Source organism: Centrocercus urophasianus, unplaced genomic scaffold (assembly GCF_019232065.1).
Source record: "Centrocercus urophasianus isolate 14NV4802_14NV808 unplaced genomic scaffold, USGS_Curo_1.0 seq_24, whole genome shotgun sequence".
In the NCBI taxonomy this organism is placed as follows: domain Eukaryota; kingdom Metazoa; phylum Chordata; class Aves; order Galliformes; family Phasianidae; genus Centrocercus; species Centrocercus urophasianus.
The window spans coordinates 5,898,861-5,924,319 of NW_024884800.1; the positions used below are offsets into that span (position 1 = coordinate 5,898,861).

A 25,459-nucleotide genomic window follows, 5' to 3' on the forward strand; every position below is an offset into this window, starting at 1 on the left:
TAAAGATTACCAATCAAATTCAATATGTTATGCAGAATGAATATCATTTTCTTGTTTTGTTTTACTTGTCTGATCTCCCTGTCTTCCTCCTTTAGGAATGGAAGAAAGTTGTCTCTTCTCAGGTTAGTGTGGAAATATGTGAAGGCTACACTTCAAGATTCGGTGCCATAGAAGAAGCAGTGTTTTGTGTGTTGTTGTTGTTTTTGTTGTTGTTGTTTTAAAGTAATAAAAAAGCTAAGAAAGTACTTTCAGAAATCTGAGGAAAACATTATTACAGAAGTCTGTACAGTGTTGTATTTTCCAAAAAATATCTGAGGTTCATGTATTGTGAGACACATTCTACTAATTCTTACTTTAACATGATTTCTGAGCATAATTTACTGCTTTAATTTATTTAGCAAGGAGATGTTCCTTAATTATGCTTCCAAATTCCAGTTTTAAGATGAAAACAGGAAAGCACTGAATAGTCAGAAATATTCAGTGAAGCTAATCTATAATTGCTTCTGTGATTGGGAAAGACTTAAAATTTATACATTTATTTGAAAAGAATAAAGAGAATAAATTCTCTTAGCAAGAATTAAAATATTCATGCCAAAATTCCCCTCCTCTTGGAGAATCTTGCCTTATATGCATAATTCCTTCCTCATGTGGAAGTACTTCAGCAGGCTCCAATGGTGAATATCACTCAGTGAGATAATAGCAGCATTCTTCAGTAGTTTCAGCATCTATGCTGTCCTGTATAAATAAGTCATAGCTTTAAAAAGCTTAATTGGGAAAGTACTGAATAGTAAGGCATTCTAACTTGTGAAGTGCACTAACTTACTTTTGGGGATGTGATGCTGCCCTCTAATGGCTGACTCACGGGGAGTAGATTCCATTTTGTGAAGCAACAAAAATTCTGAAAAAAGAGCAAGCCAAAAGAGCGTTCACATTAGGGTCTCTTGCACAGGAAGGATTAAATCTTTTATTTGCATCATAAAATATATTTCTTTTATGAAGTGGCTAAAATTACATTGATTTGTTCTGGAAAGTGAAAAGATAATAAACCTATTAATATTTTAGGCTATTTCAAGTCTACTAGTAACAGTGATGCTAGTGCTAGCAGTACATTAGAGACAGTGTGCAGTAAAGTATTTGAATCTTTCAATGAACACTTTTATCCAGTGCAGAACCCATGAACCATGTAGCCTCTGAATGATATTTGAAATTTATCTTTCAGCTTAACTTTGTAATTGTAATAAAGGAGAATTCTTGTCCTCCTTGAGTTTTGGAGGACTTTGAAGCACAAGTCTCGTTCTCTCAGCTAGTGCCAAAAGCACACAAATGTCTTGGTTAGTCACTCTATCCAGTACAACAAAATAGATGCTTAGCTTTTGATTGTACTAGGTTCTCTGTGGAAAAAGCTACTAATAATTTTAGAAGTCTAATTAACATGAACGTTTAAATACACTGGTACAGTATGACTGCCTTATGTATGAAGAACACACTTATTTGACACACTGTCAAAGCATTTACATATCACTGAGCGTTCTTTCAAGTGGTTGAGACTTCTGTGTTTAATCCACAATTTTATCTTAAAAGATGCCGTTTTGCCTTTATCATGTGTAATGTTGGAGATTCTTCACTTTTGTAGCTAAGAAATTTGATGGGAGACTTTCCACTTTTAAAATTGAAGTTCTAACGTTAAATTGATCTGAGCTTCTGGGAAGCTGTTTAGATAGTCTGCCTTACAGACTTACAGTAGAGCTCAAACAGGACTGTATGTGAATTCAGCTTTTTCCTTTGCATTTCTTTGCTCTACTGTTATCCTGTCATAACAGGTATAAGGTTGATTGCTGGTGCTGTGAGTGCAATGTAAAAAGCATACTTTGACAGGAACTTTCAAGGACACTAATATATCCTGCGGTGGATTTGTGAAGTTCATCAGTAGATGAGAAATACAGACAGTCAAAGATGGAAGTTCTCTCTGAAAACTCTTTTCACTGTCTTGAGTAGCCAGCAAAATGGCCATTGCAGAGAACTGAATATTGCTGCTAAAATAGAATTTCTTGACATTTGGTAATTAAACCAACTGTTGCTTCATTTATTGCTGAATATTTAGGGTTTATTTGTTATAATCAATATATATTAGTATATTAATATATATACTATATATATATAATTATATATAATTAGTATCAATATATATATTCAAACACTTTTCCAAACAAGCTTGCACATAAGGAGGAGTCAGAGACACTAGAACTATGAAAATATATTTGCAACATGAGGTTGGTAATACCGAATTTGAAACCCCTGAATTATCCAGTATCACATCTGTTCTGATGCTCAAGAATACCAGTATTTCTTTAAAATGTCCTTCTCCATTGAGTCACTATAAGATATACAGTAGAATGCTATGGTTCCTGTGCAGTCTTCTAGTATTTTTCTTAGCTTTAACTATTTTGAATGACTAGTATTAGTGCACATTTGTTGTAGGGTTTGACTATTTTAGAATTTCTAGACTTTGGTTAGTAATCTTCTTGATATAAAATTACAGTGATCTGAAGTTAGGAAAAAAGATTCATCAAGAGAAAGAAATCCTGAGCAGAATACCCTGATGTGTCTCAGGAGCTGTAGTTAGTCCCCAGGTGGCAGGCAGAATTATGTAATGAATTAACTGTCTGTGCAACTTAACAGAAGGGAGAGACTTCAGCAATAGTGATGTTATTTTACTAACTTAATAGGTTGTAAAACAAAGTTTTTACCTACTCAAAGCAGGTGTCTGAACTGACAAATGGCATTAGACATACCACAGGAACCTTGAGTATAGTCTGTTTGCCAAGCCAGAGTAATCAAATCACTCTGAGTGGATGATGTAGATTTTCCATGGAATAGATTGGGTTTCTATTTTGAGCAAGTGACAAGGATTTCAAAGGAGTTTCTAAAGAAGAGTTAAGTCTCTGTTCAAGTCTCTGAGTAGTTCACTGAAGTCAGCAGCAGTTACTTACATTTAGGCAACCTAGCAGACATGCTGCAAATGAGCTAAGCATATAAACTGATAGGAATTGTACCTGATACAGCTGTCAGTTAGAATCCATTCTGAAATGACCTCCAAAAAAAGACATTTGGAAAAAGTGCCAACTTGCCACAAATACCACCTTAACCACTTTAGCCAGTTATTATGATGATACAAGCACTATGAACTTAAACTTTACTTAAAACAATTTTGCCCTGTTGTAATACAGCTAGGACAAAAATAGATCAAAATGATACTGTATTGAGGGTTTTTTGGTGTCCAAGATTAGATGACTAGTGCAAGATGGTCTACTACATAAGAGATTTCTGCAGAGACTCCTCTTATCCACTGAGACTTATTACCAGTAAAATACTCTATGGTGGTCACATCTTGCTGAGTATTTGATGTTGGTCTGTTGATTTTTATGGAGGTGCATTACCGCAGTTATTTTATGTAACGGTAGTGTAATTTTCTGTACAGGATATACCACTATAATGTTTTTATAGGAAAACATGATGACTTAGAATGACCCGTATGAGGATATACTACTAATGTCTTTGCATGTACATATGTGTGGATGTTACTGGATTTCAGTGATCCTTTCTAGTTGCTTGGAACTTCTGGGATATGCACTGCTTTGTCTTGCAGGGAGGATTTACATATTAGCATTAGATAGACTGGTAAGAACTGTACAAGGAAAGTAAAAAATAACAGCCTTGTAGAACTGTGTAGAGCATTACCATAGGCTGCAAGATGAAAGAGCTGTCTTAGCACGTTCTGATTCAAAGATCTGCAGCCTCATCTGTCTTTGTATCATAAGGAGTTTTTCTTAGTAACTTTTTTCTTTCAAGTATCACACTGAAATGTGAGCTAAGTTGTTGCATTTTTGTCACAATTTTCAACAGTCTTTTTCTGTTATCATTTTTTTTTTCTGTCATTATCCCTTCTTCTTTCTGTTGACCCTTAAGTTCTCGCACCATTGGTTATTGCAATGATATGTTGAGAAACATAAGCTGATATTGATTGGTGGGTGCTTTTGGACACATGGCATTCACCACAGCAGTTCTTGAAACTGCTGAAGGTAGATAGTATCTGAACAGAATTTCATTGGACGTCTGTAAGTTAATTGTATGACATCTGCAGAACATGTTTGTTTTTACGCAGATTTGTGAGGCTTCAGCAAAGACAGTAAACACAGTGGGAGATCCCTATCACATATCAAGCAGTAATATTTTGCATGTGGAAAAGCATAGTGAGATGAATTCAGATCATTAGATCATTGCTTAGATTTGTTATGTGAAGTAAAAAGCATAAAACAAACACAAATCTGCCTTGACTATCAGTAGCACTATAATATTGGAAAAACAAAACTACAACTTTCTCAGCAGTAGAAGAAGGAAAACCATTCATTCTGCTCTTCTGAGGTAGGAGGGTCCTCTGACTGGCAGTGAACCAGCAATTCCATTGTGAAGGAGGGGCTCATTTTATTTCCTGTTACAATATGAACATTTCTTTGTTCATTGTCCGAATTTACTTTGTAATGAGAGCTTAGCAAATGTTTTTCAGTTTAAGTTGTGTGCTTGAAGAAAGCCTTTAAGTTCTGTTCTCCTATTGCCTTCTTTTATTTGGAGTTAGCTAGGATTAATCTTCATAGAAATTAGGAATGTTGCTGGATATTTTGACTACACTCCCTTTCCATTATTCTTGAGACCACAAATGTTGCCTTGAAATTAAAAAAAGTATTCTTTCATGCTGTGGAACTATTAAATTGGGGGATCATTTTCTGTACAATTAGTAATTTCTTCTAAAGTTTTTAGTTCCTTTGCTGCTTTTTTTTGAAGCTCGGGTTGTTATCTGATACTCCTTTTTTTGTTTTTTTGTGTTTTTTTTCTCCAGTCCTAAGGAGAATTTAATGATAAATTATCTTTTAAAGATAAATTAGATAAATTATGTTTTTATTGAGAATTAATTGTTCTGTTCAGTCATCTTTAGTACAGGCCATCCAGTTTTCATGTAATCCTGTAAATCTAAATTTTGCTACTTCCTAGCAATAAGCCTCAACATAGTTACTTCTGTCTTTCTATGCGGTGTGAAAACCAGATATTTCATTAAGTCTTATTGGTTCTTCTGGGGATTTTATGGTTTGGAAGCAGCAATGAAACTGCTCTCTGGATAGGACTTTTGAACTAACTAATGAAAGTTCTGGGATAGCCTGCAGTCATAAATACATTCATCCATTTAACTTCTGGACAAGTAAACATGCCCTTAATTTTGAGGGTGATAAATTGGTTTCTTGCCACTCTTCTTACACAGCTTAATCTCTCTCGTATACCATCAAATGACATTCTCATACATTATTAATCTCATTTAACATTAAGCTGCACAGAAAGTTCTACTGGCTGCCAAAGTGCAAGATTATGAGAGTATTGCCTGTGGTTTGTGATGTGATACTTGACTCTCTGAGGAAAGCAGAGAAACTGAGGGAAGGTAAAACTGGTTTTATTTAATACTTGATATCAACAAGCATTTAGAGGACAGAAAATTCTTCAGGAAGAGTTAAGGGATGCCTAAAAAATAACATAGGAACATAGCTTTTAAACTGTTCTGAAAGGATGTGCTATGTGTAGTTCAGCATTTACCCTTGGAAAGCCTGTTCTTGTGCTATGAAAGTGGCTGGAAGAGCTGATCAATATTGGAGCTAAAACTGCTGAACTTGTTTGTGGTTATGTTATCTTAGCAGTCATTGTAGCTTAACAGGAATAAAAGCTTTCAGTTTATATACAATGTTGTGTGAGTGCTCTAAATCATGACTTAACCTACTGGGAAGGAGAACACCACACCTCATTTCATATTAATTGTGTATTTTAAGCCATACAGCCTTTACATGCACAAAATTCTCTCTGAATGTTGGCACGTGGCTTTCAAGAACTGAGTAAATCAAGTCTGCCCTATTGTTTATTCTCAGGATTCTCACAACCTGTACTGGCTCTGGCCTGTACTCAGCAGTGAGCTAAGTGAACTGTAAGAAAATTATGTGATGTAGATGAGTGCCTGAATGCTCTTTTTTACTAGGTCAATAACCTTCCTTACCTACCATGTCTCCTAGAGAGCTGAATGTAGCCAGCATACTTATGAGTTTGAACTACTCTTGTGTCCATGAGTGAAAACTTATACCATAAACCGACTTTGACACAGTAATGGGGTTCTGCTTCTCTAGTGTTGCTCTTCAATTTCTATCTACAGCAAGGAGAATTACTTTGTAAATGGAAAGATCTAAGTGTGCTGTATTTCTTGAATCTAGAGAATGAGAAGGACTTAATAGACTCACTTTTGCAAAAGATTCCCAGTTAACTGTAAATATTCTTCTTTATTCCTGTTATACTTATATTAAATTTGTGGCAAGTTCTTATAGTTCTGTGGGTGTACTGTATGTACTTTTACTTGGATATTCTTTGTACATATGTTTCTTGATTTAGCGTTGTTAGGGTTTTCATGGATTAACTATTCTATACTCAGTCTTCCTTGGTTTTTAAATCCAGGTTTATGAAAAAAAAAGCTCTTAAGATTTGGTTCAAAGCAGAAATAACTGAACTCATCTGGTTTATGAATCAGATAATCACAAGTATGACTTTTATCATACCTTAACACTGTACTGTTATTTTTCTAGCCTTAAAAGCCTGGGTTAATCATTCTCAATCTAACGAAAAAAATAGTTTCAAACTAAGCTAATATATTTGAAAGCATGGTTTCTAAATCATTTACATGATTTACGTGAAACAGATGCAAAAGCAGGTGTTACTTATGTTTAGTAAGAGGTGGGTAAAATTACAGGGAACTCTTGTTTCTGTCGTTAGAGAATCAGTGTTAATAAGTCAGATCAGCTATTTTTATTTAGGCAACATTAAAAAAAAAAACCAACGTATTTGTTTACTTGCCTTATCAGCTGTAATAAAATTTTGGAGGAAAAGGTTGCTTCCAAGCTCTCCAAGGAGAATATTTTAGAGAAGTATTTTAACCTTTATAGCTTGCAAAACCAATTGCTTCTTTTTTCCTGTAAAGTATTTTTTTGGCTGAGATTCTAATAAAGCAAAGCATTCGATGTGAGGAAAAGTACCAGTTCTGAAGAAAATACCTGGACTGCCTTCTAGTGGTTTTAGTAAAAGATTACGTTTTACAAAAAAACTCATCTCTTCAAGTGAGTCATATAATTCACCTTTTAATATGTCCCCTCCCCCCCTTCCAAAAAAAAAGAAATCTTAATATTCAGCAACTGAAAAGTGCAGTTCTGTGATGTTTATGTTTTGAGATGCACAAGGCGGGTCATATCAGTCATTTAAGGGCAAAAGGAATAATCATTATTTTGAGTAGCAGGTAAGCATTTTCTACTAGATCAGGAGAGGTTCTTTGAAATAAATGGCTCAGGTTTTTTTTTTAATTCCTTTGAGTAGTGAATAATTTTAAATTTGATTTGTTATTAGACACCAGGAAAAGACGTTACACAAAACTACTGATAATCATCTAAGAAAGTGTGGAGATTTGAATGTTTGATATTGAGGAAATAAACAGACCTAAACAAACAGAAATTGTTGCAACTCCCTTGTAAATTTTCTTGTTGTCATAGCAAGTATTAGTGTACACTTCTCTTCCACTACTGCTTGTCAGTAGAATATATTAACAACTCTGTAAATAGATGTATGTTTTTCTGGATACTGACTCTAATGTACATACAGTATACTCTCTAGATGATTCTCTTGGAATGAGCAGGAAAGAAATCTTATTATTATGGTCATTGTCAGCATTATTATGAATTCTCAACTTTGTGCGATCTTTCATGGTTATTCTGTTTCCCTTCTGGGACTGAAGCTTGCAATGGTGAGAATGAAAAAATTTGCTTGTGAGAATGATATGACTGAAATGACGTAAGTTAAATGCTGAAATCAGAACATTCTAGAAAAGTTCTCATCTTTAGTAAGAGTCCTAGAATTGACACTTTCTTACTGTCATTGTGCAGAAAAAAATGACACTTCTGAAGTCTGATTTAATTCCAGAAATAACATAATTAAATATGCAAAGATATTTAGTGCTATTTCTTGTCTGCTGGTATACGAAGAGACATTAGAGGAGGCATTGTCAGCTTCATTATGGAAGCTTCTTTGGAGGCTGTGTTAAAGGCAATTGTCTATGGTAAAGGTATGGAGGTACAGTTGAAGAGCTGTGGAGATTGCCACATTTGCATCAGTGTAGGATAAGGTGTACATTGCAAGAAAGTAACAATTGGCAAAATTAAACCTGAAGTAAGTCAGCAGAAAAGTTAGGTAATGAGATCTTGGTTTTACCTGGATAACAGCTGTGAAAAGATGCTGAAGAAAGGAAACTGATAACTGATGAAGTGTGACACAAATTGAGGTATATTTGTCATAACTGAAGGGATAAGCATATATAGGGATGGCAGCAGTGTTCAAGGACACTGTAATATAGAGGGTGACAGGAGAGTCTTGAATCAGCAAATTATGATCAAATTTCTGAAGAGGCTGACCACTGAGATTTATAGCATTCACTGCTAAGTACTGGTGTATGCAGGCTCTTTGGTTTCTGTCGTTCAAATGAAACAAGGCAGTTGTAACTCATGCAGATCAAGGTAAGTAGCATGTTGAGGCAAGAGTTATGAAATTTATTAAAAATGGTCCAGCTATTTATATATATTTAAATGCAATAATCACATTTAGGACTAGAGAAGGAAAAGAGACTCCCTCCCTGAAGAGTCTCATGTTAAAGCATGGCTGCCTGCTGCTACCTATTGCTTCTGTTGTTTTTTTCCAATTACTTTCAAATAATGTTTGTGATAATTTTGATTAAAAACAGAATTATTTTGAATTTATGCATGCTTGTAGGCTCACAGATATAAATGTCAACCTGATTCTGATTTCCTTTTTTTTTTTTTTTAGCTTTGGTGACTAACACAGCTAAATAGTTCTTAAGTTTGAACCCACAAAAAGTATTGTAAAATCATATTTTCTTTGTCCTTCAGGTCTTTTTCACCTTTCTTGCTTATCAAGAATAATCTTTTTTTCCAACACGCATTTGAGATTTTCATGCATGAGAGTCTCTAACTACATATTTTTGTTGTGGTAAGGAAAACATGGAACTTGAACTGTTTAGTTAAAAATAAAGTGTTAATTTTCAGTAGGCTGTAGCCTGTACTAACCTTAGAAGTGTTCAGAACTTCTAGCTAATATTCTTCGGTTGCTTGGGGCCAGTTGAATTTAAAGCAATTCTCTTTATCATTCCACTTCAGTATCTGCACTCATTGTCCTTATTCTGTAATAAAACTGCACAAGCACTTTGTTCTCTATGTAACATTTATCTGACATAGCAACCTAAATGGGAATTAGTATTTTCATTTCTTTTAAGTGCTCACCTTAATTCATTTTGATTCTAGATTTCTGTCATAAAAGATTAGATAGGTTTCTTTTAGGTTCTTATTTCTCATTGACTCTCTAAGGGGAACAAAGGTATAGATTAAGAACTTTTCCTTCATAAATATGTTCAGTTAACTGACAATAATCAATTAAAAATACAATCTGGAGAAAGGATTAAACTAACCAGAAAGATAGTTTAAAAATAATCTTTAAAGCACTCAAATCATCATTGATCAGAAAAACTTCAGGGACATTAACAATATATTTGATAGTTGCCAAGGAAACATAACCTTCCTAGTGACAGTATGCACTGCACATAACAAGTAACTGAAATAATTCTGACAATAACTGATCCACTTCAGCATATCTACTATTCCTTCACTGTCTGCAAAAATTGCAAATGTGTTTACATCCATCCAGATTAGTACTTACTGTATATGCTGCACCATTACTACTTCATATTTGAAGTTGCAATTCAATTCAAAGCGAAAGTGGGATATCGGTTCTTCCTGATTGAGACAGGCAGCAGGTGTGTGACTAGCTTGCCATTCTTGATTAACCATAGAGTGTTATGGAGGAGGTAAAAGCTGCTACAAACTCAAAAATTGGATTATATTTATGCTGCATATTGATGCAATACAGAATCTGTTTATTCAACCCAGGAAGTCTTAAAATAGCAGCGGGCAGTTTTGCAGTGTTTTATAGTGTAGCTTAACTCGTGTATACGGAACTCTATAACGCCATAGCAAATGCAGCATGAACTTCATCTATTTTTTTGTGCCTGAGGGTGAATGGCAGTGTTGAGTGGAAGAAATTCCCTGTTCAGTTAAGGTGGAAATCCACTGAAGAACCTAGGGAGTAATGAGAAACTATTTGAAATATAAAAATAGTCACACATTAAGATTATTCCAAAGTATCAAATTATGATAATGGGAGATGTAAAAGTGATATCTAAGCAAAGTTGCCAAAGTGGATCCTCTACAAAGTATGTGACCTGGTTTCTTGAAATAAGTAAAATTTAAAAGATGAGGGGAGAATGCCTGGTGAAGGGGCACGTGTAACATCTAAAAGGCAAGGATTTCCAACTGTGTGTTCCTTTAGTTCCATGAGTGAATCAAGGTGACATAACCTACAAGTCACTTCTTTAGCTATGATGAAAGCCTTAGACTCAAATTGGTATTGGAAGTGTTTATGAGTAGTCATGATTTACTTGATTTATTACTCCTGAAGGAGGGTAATATTGGGGCTGTAAGAACAGAGGTTAAAGATAGGAAAACTATTTGTGAAAACTTGTATTTGACTGTGAAGCTTCAATAGCTGTGAGCATTTCTATCTTTCATTGCTGCTTGAGTCGCACATTATTAAATGCTTCACCCAACACCACATCATATGTGTCTCCAGGATCTGGGATCTGGAAGTGTGAACCCACAATTCTATGTTTCAGTCAGGAAAAAGGCTCTTGCTTCCAAGAGAGTAACACCAACACGTGTATAGGATGCTGCTATAGGGTGTGAGCAGTGCTAATTACAAGAATTCAAGTAAGTAGGTGATAACGCTTTTAAGGTCGTGTGAGAAATAGTCAGAAAACTGAATGGTTTTTTTACTTGCCAAACACATATTTGCACAAATTTCACCTTGCTTGCAAAATTGATTTTTATACATTAAGGAGATTGCTTTATAATTTAACAGTACATAATTCTTATTTCATTTTGTTGTTGGCATTTGGATGATTTTTAAATGAGTCTTATGAAGAAAAGAAAGTTAATGACTTGATTGAAAAGTGGCTGAAATAATCCCAGGTTGTATTTTTACACCATAGATTAGTATACATTCTTGTCATATCCTATTTAACTGATTGCTCTCTGTTCCCCCCATTCCTAGGCTGATCTTCATTTGGTAGAATAAATAATGCTGTAAATTCAGTGAAGACCACTCCATTATGTAAGTGTCTGAAATACACTTGTATCCATTATCCAAGTACAACTTGGTAATGGATCACAGCTCTTGCTTGCTGCTGTGTTAGCAGTGATAGTTAGTGTGGTATTTGGCAGCCAAAATGCCCTTTCTATGGAGGAGAAGGAAGGGATGGAGAATACCTTTAATTAAATATGAATCTTATCTTTAGGGAGGAGGAGCCAGTAAGAGATTTAAATCATAAAGTGTTTCCTGAGGCACACAATCTACCTACCACTAAATTATTCAGGAAACAGTATTTTTTTTCCAAAAGCATGAAATGCAAGTGGTATAACTTTGGTGAAGCATCTGTGAGTTTGTTGTTAATTTTGTACTGGCAAAGAAGATAACATACCTTAATTAAGGTCTTTTAACTGGGGACTTTGTAGTGTCCCTAAATACTAATTGCTCACTTTTTTACCTTTACCCTTTGCTTATGGTTTGAGTATTGACCTCTTTGTGTTAGGAATGTTTATATTTTAAAAATATGATTTTACAGATGATGTCTTGGATGATTATCATAAGTTCTTTAACGAGTATTGTAATTTACCTTTGTGTGAAACAAGAAGTTAGGATGTTACCCAAAACTGTTTTAATTACTTTGATCATCCTTAACAAAGAAAACTTTAGCCCATGCATTTGTATATGGAAAGAACAGGAAGCATGTCTTTGTATATGGAAGCAATACTTACTAAATCTTTCAGCTTTTTCCCAAAAAGCTAATTAACAAGGAAAGCAATATAAATACTCCAAGTAAAACATGCAATAGTATTTAAGTTATAATCTGTCATAAAAAGCATTTTTTAATACAGCTCCAAAAATAGAAATTTCAGAGCCTGTTTTCATTAGTTTTTAAGCTTGTAATGAAGTTTTAAATTAAACTCAGGATGTTCACTTAAAGCTTAAAGAAGAACCTCTTCAAAGTAAAGTCTTAGTCTGGATGCTCTCTCTGCAAATGAGGACAGACAAATCTAGGTGCACCTGATGAGAATTCACCTTTACCTGTGTCTATTTGATTTGTTGCTGGTGGGTTTAATAAGAATATAAAGCAGAAAATACTCAGAAGTACATAATGGCCTAGCTCTCTGAAGCAACGAAGTCATTTATTTAATATCTTGAAAAGAAAAAAAGAAATTTAGTCTCAGATTATTAATAAAATGCTCTTCTTTGATAAGATTATCTGAAGCAACAGAAAAATCTGTTTTAAATAAACAACGAACCTGAGTAACTTCAGGAAGTTTAGGAAAATCTTTGCACAGGAAATGTGATGTTAGCATTCTTGATAATCTTTGAATAGCAATTTTAATGTTGCTTTAATAATAGAGCTAGTTTCAAGCTGTGTCTTTTTTCATGTTCGTTCTATTCACAATAATAGCTATTGTATTTACTCACACTTTCTGAATGTCTGCACAGAAATTTTTAGGAGTGCACTGGAGACCAAAATCCAATTTCATTGTGCCACACAGAATTCCATTTTTCCTTAAAGAACATCTCATTTTGCTTTTCTCACTCCCCTTGGATTCTGTGGAATTTCCCCTTCACGTTTTGCTGTCCAAGTGCATTGCATTGCATGCAGTGCTATATTTCTGCTATCAAGAGGTTTAAAATTTAATTCCTGTTATCGCTACATTTATATCCTTTCACAGATTTATTAAATGTTCTTCAGCCCTCTCTTCTATCAGATGGTGATGTTATAAGTGGATCTTTGTTTTAAATGAGTATTGATATAAATTTCTTACGCTGTATGTGCTGTCACAAGCATTGAACACCTTGCAGAGTCTTAATTTGCCTCTGGTATGATGTATGTAGGATTACTGGCAGTGTATAGTGAAAGTAAATAGTCACAGATAATCAGCTGGGATAATCAACACTGTACTAACTTAGGGGTAAATATGCAGTTGCTTCTCTTAGTTGGATGGCTTTTTGTGTGAATGTACTGAGTTCCTCAGCTCTGTGTGGATTACAAGCAGGAGAGAGATGTTTGCTTTGCTTGTTTATTTTCATCTGTTGTTGTTGCTGATAGCCAAGGAATAAGAGATTTACTCTGGAAGAAACGCCAAATTTTTTTCTTTTATTGAGCTGCTTGTGGAATTAAAATGAACACTCACAATCATGCCTTATCCAAACACTGCATCAGATAGCAGTAGTTCAGTCATATATAAAAACATAATAGAGAAACAGTAAAAATAAGATTTACTGTTAAATAATGTTAAAAAGCATTAGTTTAACTATCTACGGATGATATCTTTCCAAAAATCACTTCCCTATGAAAGGATATAATAAACTTGTTCTTTTTTAATTTAAGAAAATTGGAACACTTTCTGATATGATTTTTGAAAGTAGTTTTGTGTCATTGGTAACAGAGGAAAGAGGATAGGAGGAACAAAAGGTCAGTGAATCCTGCTATGCACATGCTTATGTACATGTAGTTTTATCTTGGCAAAAAAGCTGCACAAAAATGCTTCAAGTTACTAAGAAGGGCTTAGTTAGTTTGGGTTGATTCGTGCTATTTGCAAATCCTTAACTCTTCTCAAGAGTCTTCTACTCTTTGTTCCTAAACTGCAGCAAGTCTATATGGCTCAGAGAAGCTGCTGCAATGTGGAGCACTGGGAAAGAGGATAAAAAAAAAAAAAAAAAAGCAAAAAAAGAAAAGCAATCAGGAAGCCTGCAGTGTATGAGCAATCACCTCCTTCAGCAGTTCTTGATCTTTAAGACAGCAAGCAGCAAGGAAAGGAGAACAGGAATGGGCAGCTATCATCCTTACTGTTTAGCCACAGACATTTGAACAGAAAACAGTTCATCAGGAGTAAACCAAAAACAAATAATATGCCATCTGTTATGGTGGGAGCAGCCATATGGAATGAAGTTCAAAGAGTATTGTATTATCATTGTTAACTCTTTGAGTTCAATCACGTTTGTGTAATCAATGAATATAAAGATGTTATAATTATGAAATAAACAAGAGAGTTTGGCTAAGCAGGTTATAATAACAAAAAGAGAATAGGTAGAATGCTTACTGGCATTCCGAGCTCACTGCAAAACTCCAGAGGAGAGATCTCCAGAAGAGATCCTTTCCCACTGGCAGCCAGCTCTTAAATAGGTCTAGGAGAGGTGCAGCCAGGCTCCACCCCTTTCAGCTGCACAGCTGAATTGCCTTCACCTGTGCTCCCAGGGTTGACTCATGGCTCACCTCAGGTGATCAATCAGAGGTTCAGGCCATGACTCAGTAGTTCCCATACAATGTTGTACTCAAACAAGTGGGTGAAATGTGGAAGATATTGGTTACAACTGTGTTGTTGGTGTAAGGCAGCGTCATTTTCACATCTCACCAATAGTTTCAGAGCTTTACATAGTATGTGATATCTTAGGGCTTAGTTTTGGTCAAACCAATTATAATCAGGAGTAGCAAGGGGGAAAAAACAGTACTCTACGGATATATGGAAGGTGTTGAAGTTATATGTTCCATTTCATCCTTAGCTCTGGTTTGTTGTATAAGCGCTAGTCTATTGTATAAGTGCTAGTCTAAGCTGGAAGTAAGTAAAGAAGCATCTTTCTAAATTAGTAGCTCTGAACGTGTTCTGGGCACATGTAGTGTTTACTACATGTTAACATGGAGATGAACTTGAAAAAGATGAGTATCATGCATTTTAATTCTTTATTGTCTGCTTTGATTTCCTGTAATTAAAGGAAATATGAACTAATCTTAAGATACCTTGCCAGTTTGTCTGTTCATACAGTAAAGTTTCTACAAATGTTTGAATCCCTCTTAATGGGGGCTAGAATACATTGTAAAGGATAAACGTGCTTCAGTATGCAGTTTGGAAAAACTGCAAGAGTTATTAAAAGGACAGAAATAAAGGGTCTTGTTAACCTATGAGGACTTCACTGGAAGCATCTTGTGCTTTGCCATCTCTTACCAATTCAAATTCACTTTTTAGAAGCAATAGGGAAATCTCTATTTATTACCTTTTGATAGTTGATAGGAACAGTAGTATCTCAGTGTTTTGAGTGGTGAAAGTCCTGAAACAAATTAAAATTCTTTCAGTAAGAAAACATCTTTGTGGGGGAGATAGGAGTATGGAATACAGGAAAAGCATATTTCTAATGTCAGATTTTGAAAATCTTCATGTTGTTGAGAATGACTTATTATGAATATAGCTGTTACTGATATCTGGAGAAGCAGTAGTAAGTATCTGAATCTAGTCATATGGTTGTGTAGCTTGGATTTTAATCATCTTCCTATATGACTGTTGTAATTGCTCTCTTCCAGAGATCGCTTGGCACTCAGGCAATTTATAACTGATTACTTTGGTCGCCATTGTTCACTGAGTCTGTTCAATGCTATTTTCTGCTACAAGACAACTGATCTGTTTCTGTGCTGTTGACAATGCTGCTTTGAATATCAGTGCAAAAAGAATAGAAACCCACTGAATCTAATAAACTACGTGAATGTGTGGTGAATCTTAAAGTTGCCAGTCAATGTAGTTAATTGGGTTTTACAGATGTTGAGATCAATCTTTTTTTAGCAATAACAAAAAGGATAGGGAAGCCTGGGACAGTAAGTATGTGGATCTTTTTGGAGCATCAGAAATAACTGTAAATATTTAGTATCATGTAGACGGGACAATTTTTATTTGCACTGAGGAGCTTAATAATAAATCAAAAGGATCTCTGGGGAGGAGTAGCACTTAAATAGTCCAGTGGGGCTCATTCCAGATCTGGTATCTCTGAAAACCAAATTTATCTCTGTTAGGTTGCAGCTACCATGTAACTACACAATTCCAGCACAAAAGACAGATTACAGTATCATAGAAAGTATAAAGAAGTAACTTTGCTATGTAACCACTAAAATACAGTGTCCAAATTATTTCTCTGAAAATTTATTTCCTATCAGAAACTGTTAACATTTAAGATGTGATAATGCCTGTGTGATAACTCAAATATTCATTTCAATAAACTTCATCTGATCTTTACTCCTTACACTAGTACAATAGAGCAAACTTATGATTTAGCCCTTAAAATTTAATCTACCTTAGCTTTTGAAGTAATTTGGACCACGACTTTGTTTATATTAATTGACCCAAATTTGAAAGAAGGCTGAATGAGATTAAAGCCTTTATGTTGTGATGCAAAAGATAGCTTTAGCCAACACAGACTGATTTGCAACGTAAGAGAAGAGGCAGCCATGTTCCAAGGTCTTATTTTCTGGTGGTGTGGTGGTTGTTTTTGTAAACCAGCTTTTCAGAGGGGGTGTAGTAAAGCTGGTGCGTATACTTTGGTTTCAGCCAGCAGTTAAGGATCAGGTATAAAAACCCATGGTGAGAAGCCCTTTATGTACTTAGTTACTCCAAGATGTCACCAGGTCACAGCAAAGACAAAATATTCTCAGGCAGTAGCAGATCCAGTAAGTGACATCACGAGTGTGCCAGCAGCTGGCTAGGGACTGTAAAGAACAGAGCATCCTTATACTTCCAGATTTTTTTTCTCAGGGTTGCAGATTTGTCACTAGGTATAAGTTGAAATAATCATATGTGGATGTCAGAGCAGTGCATCTAACTGCAGAATATGATCTATTTAACTTACTTCCAGCATCCAATGTTGTCATGGTAGCACTTAGTATACGTAGGAGTTAGATGAATGCTGCAAACTATATATTTTGGATATGTGGGGTGGAATTTCTTTTCAATCAGAAAGGTGGTTTGTGAGTCTGAGAATAAACAAAGCTGAGGACACTTTATGACTGCAAAAACCTGTTTTTAATTAACCTAAATGCTTTTGCCTTTGGAGTTAGATGGTTTACACTTCAGGAGTTCTAAGATTTCTATTGTGTTCTGGCTGGTTGGTTTGTTTTGTAGTTGTTTGGTTTGTTTCTTTGTTTTTAAAACACTATTGAGCAACAAGAATTTTCTTTGTTCTGTCAGTATGGAACAGAACTAATTTACTGAAATCTCTTTAGTTTCAGGATTATAGTTTTCCTGACAGCTGTAACCAGACTGGTTTGTTTATGAAATAGAGACTACTTAGCTTTAGGTTTTTTTTATGAAAATGGCATTTCTTTGCATTTAATAGTTATAGAACAGATGCCTGTATGCCTGTCTCTCTGCTTGTCTGTCTTAAGGAACAAAAACAGGAGTAGTTTTAAAGCGTTGTTGTATAGTGGCATTTTAAAATAGGTAACTTCAGCTAGGTTTGTAAAACCCCACTTGAATACAAGTATCTTTGTTACTGTAATGAAGTTGAAATATCAAGTCAATGTTATGCAAAAATAAAATATTGCATCAAGACTGTTTTTCTAATGAATGATAATCAAAACTTTCCTCTTTGCTGACTTCACTATTCAAAACATGATTAATGATATCAAAGTTTTTCTGAGCTGAAGAGTTTAACCCTGGGATTAACCATATTTCTGGATACATTATCTTATCCAAAGAAATGAAGGAAGCAATGCCAGTCACTTCATGAAATGGAAAATAATATTGTCCTGGAACAATTGAATATTCCATCTGCAGACGCTGCCAGAATGATCAGTTAAAGACTGCAGATAAAAGGAGCCAAGAAGTTGTATCTAATGAACAAAATGTTACTCAGATATAAAATTAATTTAGGTTCTTTAATCTTCAAATTTATTTCTCGAGTTTTTACAGGCTAATATACAGTAAATGGGGATTCTACTATGGAACTTCTAAGCTGTAGCATGGAAGTCACAGATTTAAAACTTCTGGAATACAGGAAAACAGATTTCTTTCTGATGCTGTGAAAGTTCTGCAGTAATAGATGTAACAGTTATAAAATCAAACAGAGTGATTTTGATTTATATTATTACTTTTTCTTAATCTTTCCATTTCATATCTTTTGGTAATGAGGTTGGTGCATACAATGTCAAAAACAGTAATTTCTAAACCCAAAGTTATAAACAAAGAATTTAGGCCCTATGCTATGTCTTTGTATCTGGTTCATTTTGATATTTATTGTCCCCAATTTTATCTTAATTCTCTAATCCTTAATGATGTTGAATCTCAACATGTGCTTTTCGAGTAAATTTTTTTGAGACTTTGCTCTCCCTCTGGGAAATATTTTTTTTCAGAATACAGCGCTAAGGTGTGTAACAATAGTTCCTATTCAATTAATGGATGTAGTGTGTAAGAACATAGAAAGTATGTTCTCCTATGTTCTATATTGTTCAATACCGTCCTATGTTGTTAAATGTTTCTTGTAAGCTTTCTGTTTTGTTTCTGATATATATCTGATGAATTTGGCCTGATGTTTTTCTATACAACATAGGAATGCTCAGCAATAAGCTGCAAGTAGTTTATTTATGAGTTAAAGCAGCATCAGGCAAACTTGAAGCAGAAAACCTACTATTTAGGTACTTTTGTTTCCATGTGGTGTCTATCTAGGGCTAGAAACAATATCTGGTGAATAATTAATATTCAAGCTATATATGGTGGAATAATTTTTCTGTTGGGTTTCTAATAGACAATGAGTGCTAATGAATAAATTATTTGGCATAACAATGTAATGGGACTTTTAGTTCTTTGTGTTTTACAGGCTTTTACAGTCTTCTAATGTGAGGAGGCCATGCTAAACATTACTATCAACCTGCTGTTTAATGGTGTTTAAATTCATATTTGGAAGAGTTAGTATTTGCAAATTTCCTCCTAATCCTGAATTTTATCCGTGGCTGCCATTTTTTCAAAGTACTTAATGGAGCTATGTTTCCCTGTAGCAGAGGGTGGATTTTTTTTTGTTTTAGTTTTTAAATCCATTTATATGTGCCCAGAGGATTTTGGATCCTCCTTCCCTGGAATTATTCAAGGCTAGGTTGGATGGGGTCCTGGGCAGCCCAGTCGACTGGGGAACAACCAGCCCATGGCAGAGGGGTTGGGACAGGATGATCTTTTAAGGTTCCTTCCAACCAAGCCATTCTATGACTCTATGACTTCTTAACGGGAGCAAGGGGAAGAAAAATGCATTTTCAGTATGGGTACTACCTTGAAACTGTGTGTGATCCAGAAATTATTTTCACAGTACCAGCTATGTTGAAGCTGGGCTGAAGATAAAAATTTTTCTTAAATAGTGTGTTGCTGGCTGAAAGTGAAAACAATAAGTGCTGATTCATCTGCAGTAGCACTTAGCTGAATTTAGATGACTGATGTTACAAGTCCCATAACTCAAACAATGTGATGACTCTCCATTTTGTTAATAAAGCAGTCCTTGACAAAGCGTGTTGGAATTAGTTTCTTCTTAAACAGTATGTGTGCTAGCAGTGAGAGCACTGAGATTTGAACGTGACTTTTACCATAAGAAAAGTTAAGATTAGGAAAATTATATGTCACCATTGTTTACTTGATCCCAAATTAAATGTGCCATATTGAATCAGAATCACCAAATGGCTTAGGTTGAAAGGGACCTCAAGGATTATCAAGTTCCAAACCCCCTGCATAGGCAGGGTTGCTAACCAGTAGATAAAGCACCAGATCAGGCAGCCCCATCCAACCTGGTCTTGAACACCTCCAAGGTTGGGGCACCCACAAATTCTCTGGGCTGCCTGTGCCAGCACATCACCACTCTCTTGGTGGAAAACCTTCCCCAGACAGCTAAGTCTTCCCTCTTTAGAAGTTGTTTCAAGATGCATAATTTGTAGTATAGAAATAAACGATTGAGATCATATGAGGAAGAGGCTGAAAGGCTGGCTGCAAAGAATGTCTATAATATACCACTTAATTGTTTAATACTTTTTTTTCTTCATTTAACATGCACAAACAATTAGGATTGTCTTTATAAGAAACAAAAATCACAAAAGTGTAGGCCTTCAATGAGGAAGTCTCTAGTTTATTCAAACCAGCAAAAATAAAACAAACTAATCTTTTAAATTAAATATCTGTATTAATAAAATAATAAAATAAATATATAAAAATAAATAAAATAAATATCTGTATCTGATTTAAATATCTGTAGGGACGTGAAGAGGAAAAAAAAAATCCTTTACCTTTTTTTTAATTTTTTTTTTTTTTTTTTTTTTTTTTTTTCTTCAAGCTGCTTCTTTTTCTGTACTGGAAACATAATTCAGTCTATATCCTCAAAACCTTGAAAGGCCAATGTAGTTTTTTAAAGATTGCTATTATTCTGTGTAATAGGAAACTTTTTTTTTTTTTTTAAATGGTTTTGCTAAACTCACTATTTGAATTAACCTCAATAAAAGATGAAGTTGACTGGGGATTTTCTTTCATCTCTTAAGCAACTTTGATTCATATTTAATGGTGGACTTTGCCACAATTTTGATTTTCTTTCATGTTAATTCCTTACTCAAATATATATTTAAATGAAGGATTCATTTCTTTTTCTTGAGAAATACATTTGAAAATGATAGGAAAATTGACTTAGTTTGGTCATATCTGCAACTTTGATTCACACAATGTCTGAGAAGTTTCCTATTTAATACGTAGTTCAGCCATATTGAAGACAAGTGCACAAGTAAAATTCTGAAAATGAGCTGGATTGTAAAGCGATTCAGCTGGACTCCATGACTCTGGACATCCAATAAGCTAACACACCTATAATGATTTTCTAGTTGTGCAAATATCCTGCAGGAAGCTTTCGCAACTGGAATTTAAAATATTGAGTCAGTTATATTGTGGTAGTTTTTATTGAGTAAGGCTTTTTTCCTAGCACAACTACCAAGTTTGTGCTTTCATGCAGTTTGGAATGATTTCTTCATACAAATTTGTTTGTACTTAAAATCCTGGTGAATAAAAATTTGTGGCTGCTAAAGGAACTGTAGATTATTTCCCTGTAAATTCAGGAGATTTTAAAAGTGCAGAGAAGAGAGAACTTAGGCAAAAAAAAAAAGAAAAAAAAAAAAGAAAAAATGCACAACGTGTTGTAAAAATGGTCATGCTGAGTTGAATATACAATAATATTATCTAGTCCTTTACACAGATTATGAAATTGGTCCTTGATACTTAGATCTCAAAAATTTTGAATTTGCATTAAATTAAACTGAAAACATTGTCTCATACTGAGAATGATAGCAACCTTGTAAATAATTTATACAGCTTCTATCCTTACCAAGTACAATATAACATGGGAATTAAGGCTAGGATTTGTAAAGAGACTCTCATGCCTTTTAGAGTAATCTTTTTTGGGGGAAGGAAGAGGGAGTTTTATTCTCCCCAACTGAATGAACAGTTACTGCTTCATCTCACTTAAAGACACTATCTGGATTTGATGCTATTTGCTCTGCTTTTAATACAAAATCGCAAGTTCTTAAAAATTCCTTTTATATTTTCAGACTTCAGTGGTTGTTAGACAAGTTCGGAGCTGTTATTCCGCACAGTACAAACCTCTTGAAAATGCAAAGTGCAAAAATTTGGAGCTGGCTAGGTTAGCTGCTGTATGGTTAACAGATGATTTCATTTAAACTTGAATTTCACATTTCTAGAAGCCAGGTCTACCACTATGGTGAAAGAGACACATAATCATCAACTAGTCTGTATATCTGGTGGAAAATTCAGTTTTCTGATGGCTGGCCCTATGGACTTTATTCTGTGCCTTATCCTTTTTTGGGGAATGACTCAGGTGTCTAAAATGTCACCTGTGAAATCCTGCAAGCACAGAGTACTTAGTTTTTCTCCTTACCTGTTCCTGCATCTAGAATTATCATCCTCCTGCACAGACTTTGTTCCCGTAGAAATTCTCTCCATTCTGAGCAATCCACAGAACCTCAACAAGCACAGATAAATGTTCCCTGTGACCTGAGCTCCTGTACTTGTCTCCTAACACAAGTGTTCTTGTACCTGCCGCTTCACGCAGGGTTTTTCATCTTGGGCATTTGTGTAAATGTCAAAATGCCACTCTGACCTATTTACAGTGAAAACATTTTGTCATCATTTGAGAAATGATGTGAACTTATTTTTTTGTTTGTTTTTCTTTTTTTGTTTTTATGGTGACAGCAGGAAGACTGCTCCTTTTGTAAACTTTTCAGTCTTTAACAGTTGCAGGGAGCACTGGTGTTACCCACCCTGATCCCTGTTCTGCAGACCCAGGGATAGTTTGGTCTATTCCAAATACTTCTCTAACAAGGGAGGGAGGGAGAGTAGGAAGGAGGTAAAACTGGTTCTGTGTGAATCTCACAGAAGGGGTGAATATTGGATTAGGTAAAAAGTAGTAATATGAAATTGTGTGATTCATCAGTGTTAGATTTGAGATTTTTTTTTTTTCTTTAAATTGGAAACTGTAAAAGAATTTGCAGGGCTGGTTATGAAGACTTAAACGCTTTACCTACAAAATGAATGAAATGCAATTCAGTCTCCATGTTCATTACTTAGATTCATTTGAATCTACCAAGACAGGAGCCAATTAGCATTACAGATGATACAAGCAAATGAGACTACCAAAGTGTTCCATGTTCATCAATGAAACATTCTGACTTCGTAATGATCTCCTGTCACTCCTAGTGATGGTGTGACTTCAGAGCTGGTTTTACACAGGTGGGAAGCTCTCTGATTCTGTTATAATCTCCCTGAAATCTCTAGCTTTCAGGTTTCTTGGCATTAATAGACTCATAAGTATGTCTAGGAATGGAAAAGTTTCAGAAAGTTTGCAGGTGGCTCATTATAACATTATTATAATGATTCCTGATAGTATGAATAAGAGAGCTCTGCTTTTTCAAGATCAGAAATAATTGTTCATTTAAGCTTTAAGCATTTAAGTGTCTTACTACTAAATATATACAACTCCAATTTTCCGCTTATTTCCTTTAAAGACCTTCAAATGATCAATTATTATTTCTGTATTGAATAATTTCTACCTCTTCCTAATGATGGATGGACAACTGGGTTACCTTTTATGCTGCTAGGCTACTTCTATCCTTTGTTAAAAGTCCATTTTTACTTAACATAGCTTAGAGTGACATTCTCATTAAGTACTTCCATTCTAGTTATATCTTGTTGGCACTGTTACGACTTTTCTGTAGGGGTGTAGAAGCACAATCTTTGTGTTTTGTGAACGAGCAGCTGCTCAAAACACTGCCAAAGAGCACCCTGTTATCATCTGTTACAAGGTGACTTCTATTTTGTTAATGCGCACAATATAATTTAGATGGTGGTGTATTTTGATGTTTTGAGGAGCCATGTGGAAAGCTTGTGCCACCTAAACTTATGTATCAGTATTCTTATGTTTTGTTGTTGTTTGCTTTTGTTGCTGAAAGCTGAGTTATTTAATTTTTCTCTTTTCTACTGTTTAATTATCGCTATTTCTGTTCAACATAAGTCCCGAAGTGGATTTTTTTTTTTTTTCAGTGATAGAATGAGGACATCAGTAGCAAAGGGAACAGACTTGGGCTTTTTTGTCTATGGACTTATAATAAACAGTCATATTTTTCTATGGAAGCTGTCTATCTGGACTTTAAAATGGTATGATAAGAACCTGTAGTGCTTAATTTTTTTTAAACTGTTAAATGGAAATCTGAATATGGGGAGTATCTGTGGAAGGGGCATTGTGTGAAGCACCTAGCAGCAGAGCACCTACAGATTCAGCATCTGATAGAATGTTATCTGACAACTTAAAAACCTGAGACCAAATAAAATTCTAACTTTAGATTCTTATTCCTGTGTGCTGCTTGAGCAGTCTTAGTTAAATTGTTCTGCACGTAATTCAGTGTTCCTCCTTTTAATTTTGAAGGCTTATTGCCAACGATTTACTCATGTAGTTAAAGGAAAAAAATAATTGGGCGTAGTTCTTAAGGAAGCTATGTAATTGTACTTGCCTTTCCAGGCTTTTCAACAAATGAAAAAGAACATAATTACAGAAATACTTTTTTAGAAAAAAGAACCTTTTCAAGTGATTTCTCATATGTACTTCTGTGATTTCTAATGACTGTTGTAGTGAAGTTGATACATTGCTTTCACTCTGTTTTAGCTGTTTTTAAATTTAAATATCTTTCATACTGTATCTTACCTTGTGAATTTTTGGCCTTGATTGGTCACGTCTAGCATTTTAGGTGGACATAATGTATCAAAGTTGGAAAGCAAATTTTTTAAGAGAACTATCACAATTGGTGTTTATTATAGTTACTGTGATTTCAAAGTATGCGCAATGGGCAAAGCACCAAAATGAAACCATTCCTTACAAAAACTGGAAGATGTTCAGTGAAGACCATACTTCTTCTAATAATGAAGGACCCATCACTGGATAACCATTTTTACTGTGATTGAAAGTTCAATCACAGTAGTGATACTGTTTTGTCTATCATAGTATGACAAGGTATCTTAAATTTCACTATTTGAGTTAGTTTAATTACTCTTTATGTATTGGTGCCTGACTTCCTAATTAATTTTTTTAGAACTATGCAGTATGCAGTCAGAAGGAAATATCAGTGAACAACCCTCAAAATACTTGTTTTCTCTCTTAGAGGGCTATGGCTGTTATTTATATTCAATAAAGGTTAAAGCATCTCCATGTTCTGTCAGAGGACTGGAGTATGGTTAGCATTGAAAGGTACTAAGGTGGAGTTCTGTCTAACCTTTAAAAATTCTCTGCTGCATTTTAACCCATTGCTATCTATAAATTGCAATAGATAAGTATCTCCTTTTTGTAGCAGCAGCCTGTCGTGTATTTAGACAGTTATATACTTCTCTTGACTTCTCTTTCTTGTGAAACAATGCCAATTAGCTCAGTCACTTTCTTTAGGTTGCTCTTCCCAGATGTCTGTAGCTACCTAACTAGAATAAGAGAAAACATACTTGGAATATCAATCTGATGTCTCAACACACTCTACAAGTATACATTAGAATACAATTGATGCTGGAAATATGAAATGAATGTGCAATTATTAAATATCATTGGCTTCATTGAGTTTAAATTATTCTTAGAGGGAACCTGCAGCATATCAACAGAGGTACTTATTGAAGGAAAAATAACAAAATAAAGAAAATGGTTTCTCTCCATTAAGCATGCTGGAAGAGTTAAAATATTTGAAGTAGCACAGAAGCATTAAGTAACGTAAATACACCCATTAAAACATAAGTTTTGTCTTTAACTCACATCTCTTGTTTCTGTTTAAAAAAAATGATTGAAAAAAGACACTCAG

At 34.7% G+C, this 25,459-nt stretch overlaps 1 long non-coding RNA gene across 2 annotated transcripts in view; it reads left to right on the forward strand.

Annotated features, from left to right (window-relative positions):
- LOC122163530 overlaps positions 1–25,459 on the forward strand; it is a 48,021-nt gene that overhangs the window by 17,091 nt on the left and 5,471 nt on the right. Inside the window, exon 3 of one of the 2 annotated variants that reach the window (XR_006169965.1) lies at positions 96–181. The exons of the other annotated variant lie outside the window; for it this stretch is intronic. This is a non-coding gene — a long non-coding RNA (uncharacterized LOC122163530). Of the gene's footprint in view, positions 1–95; positions 182–25,459 lie in introns of those variants that run through there. 2 annotated transcript variants of the gene reach the window in all.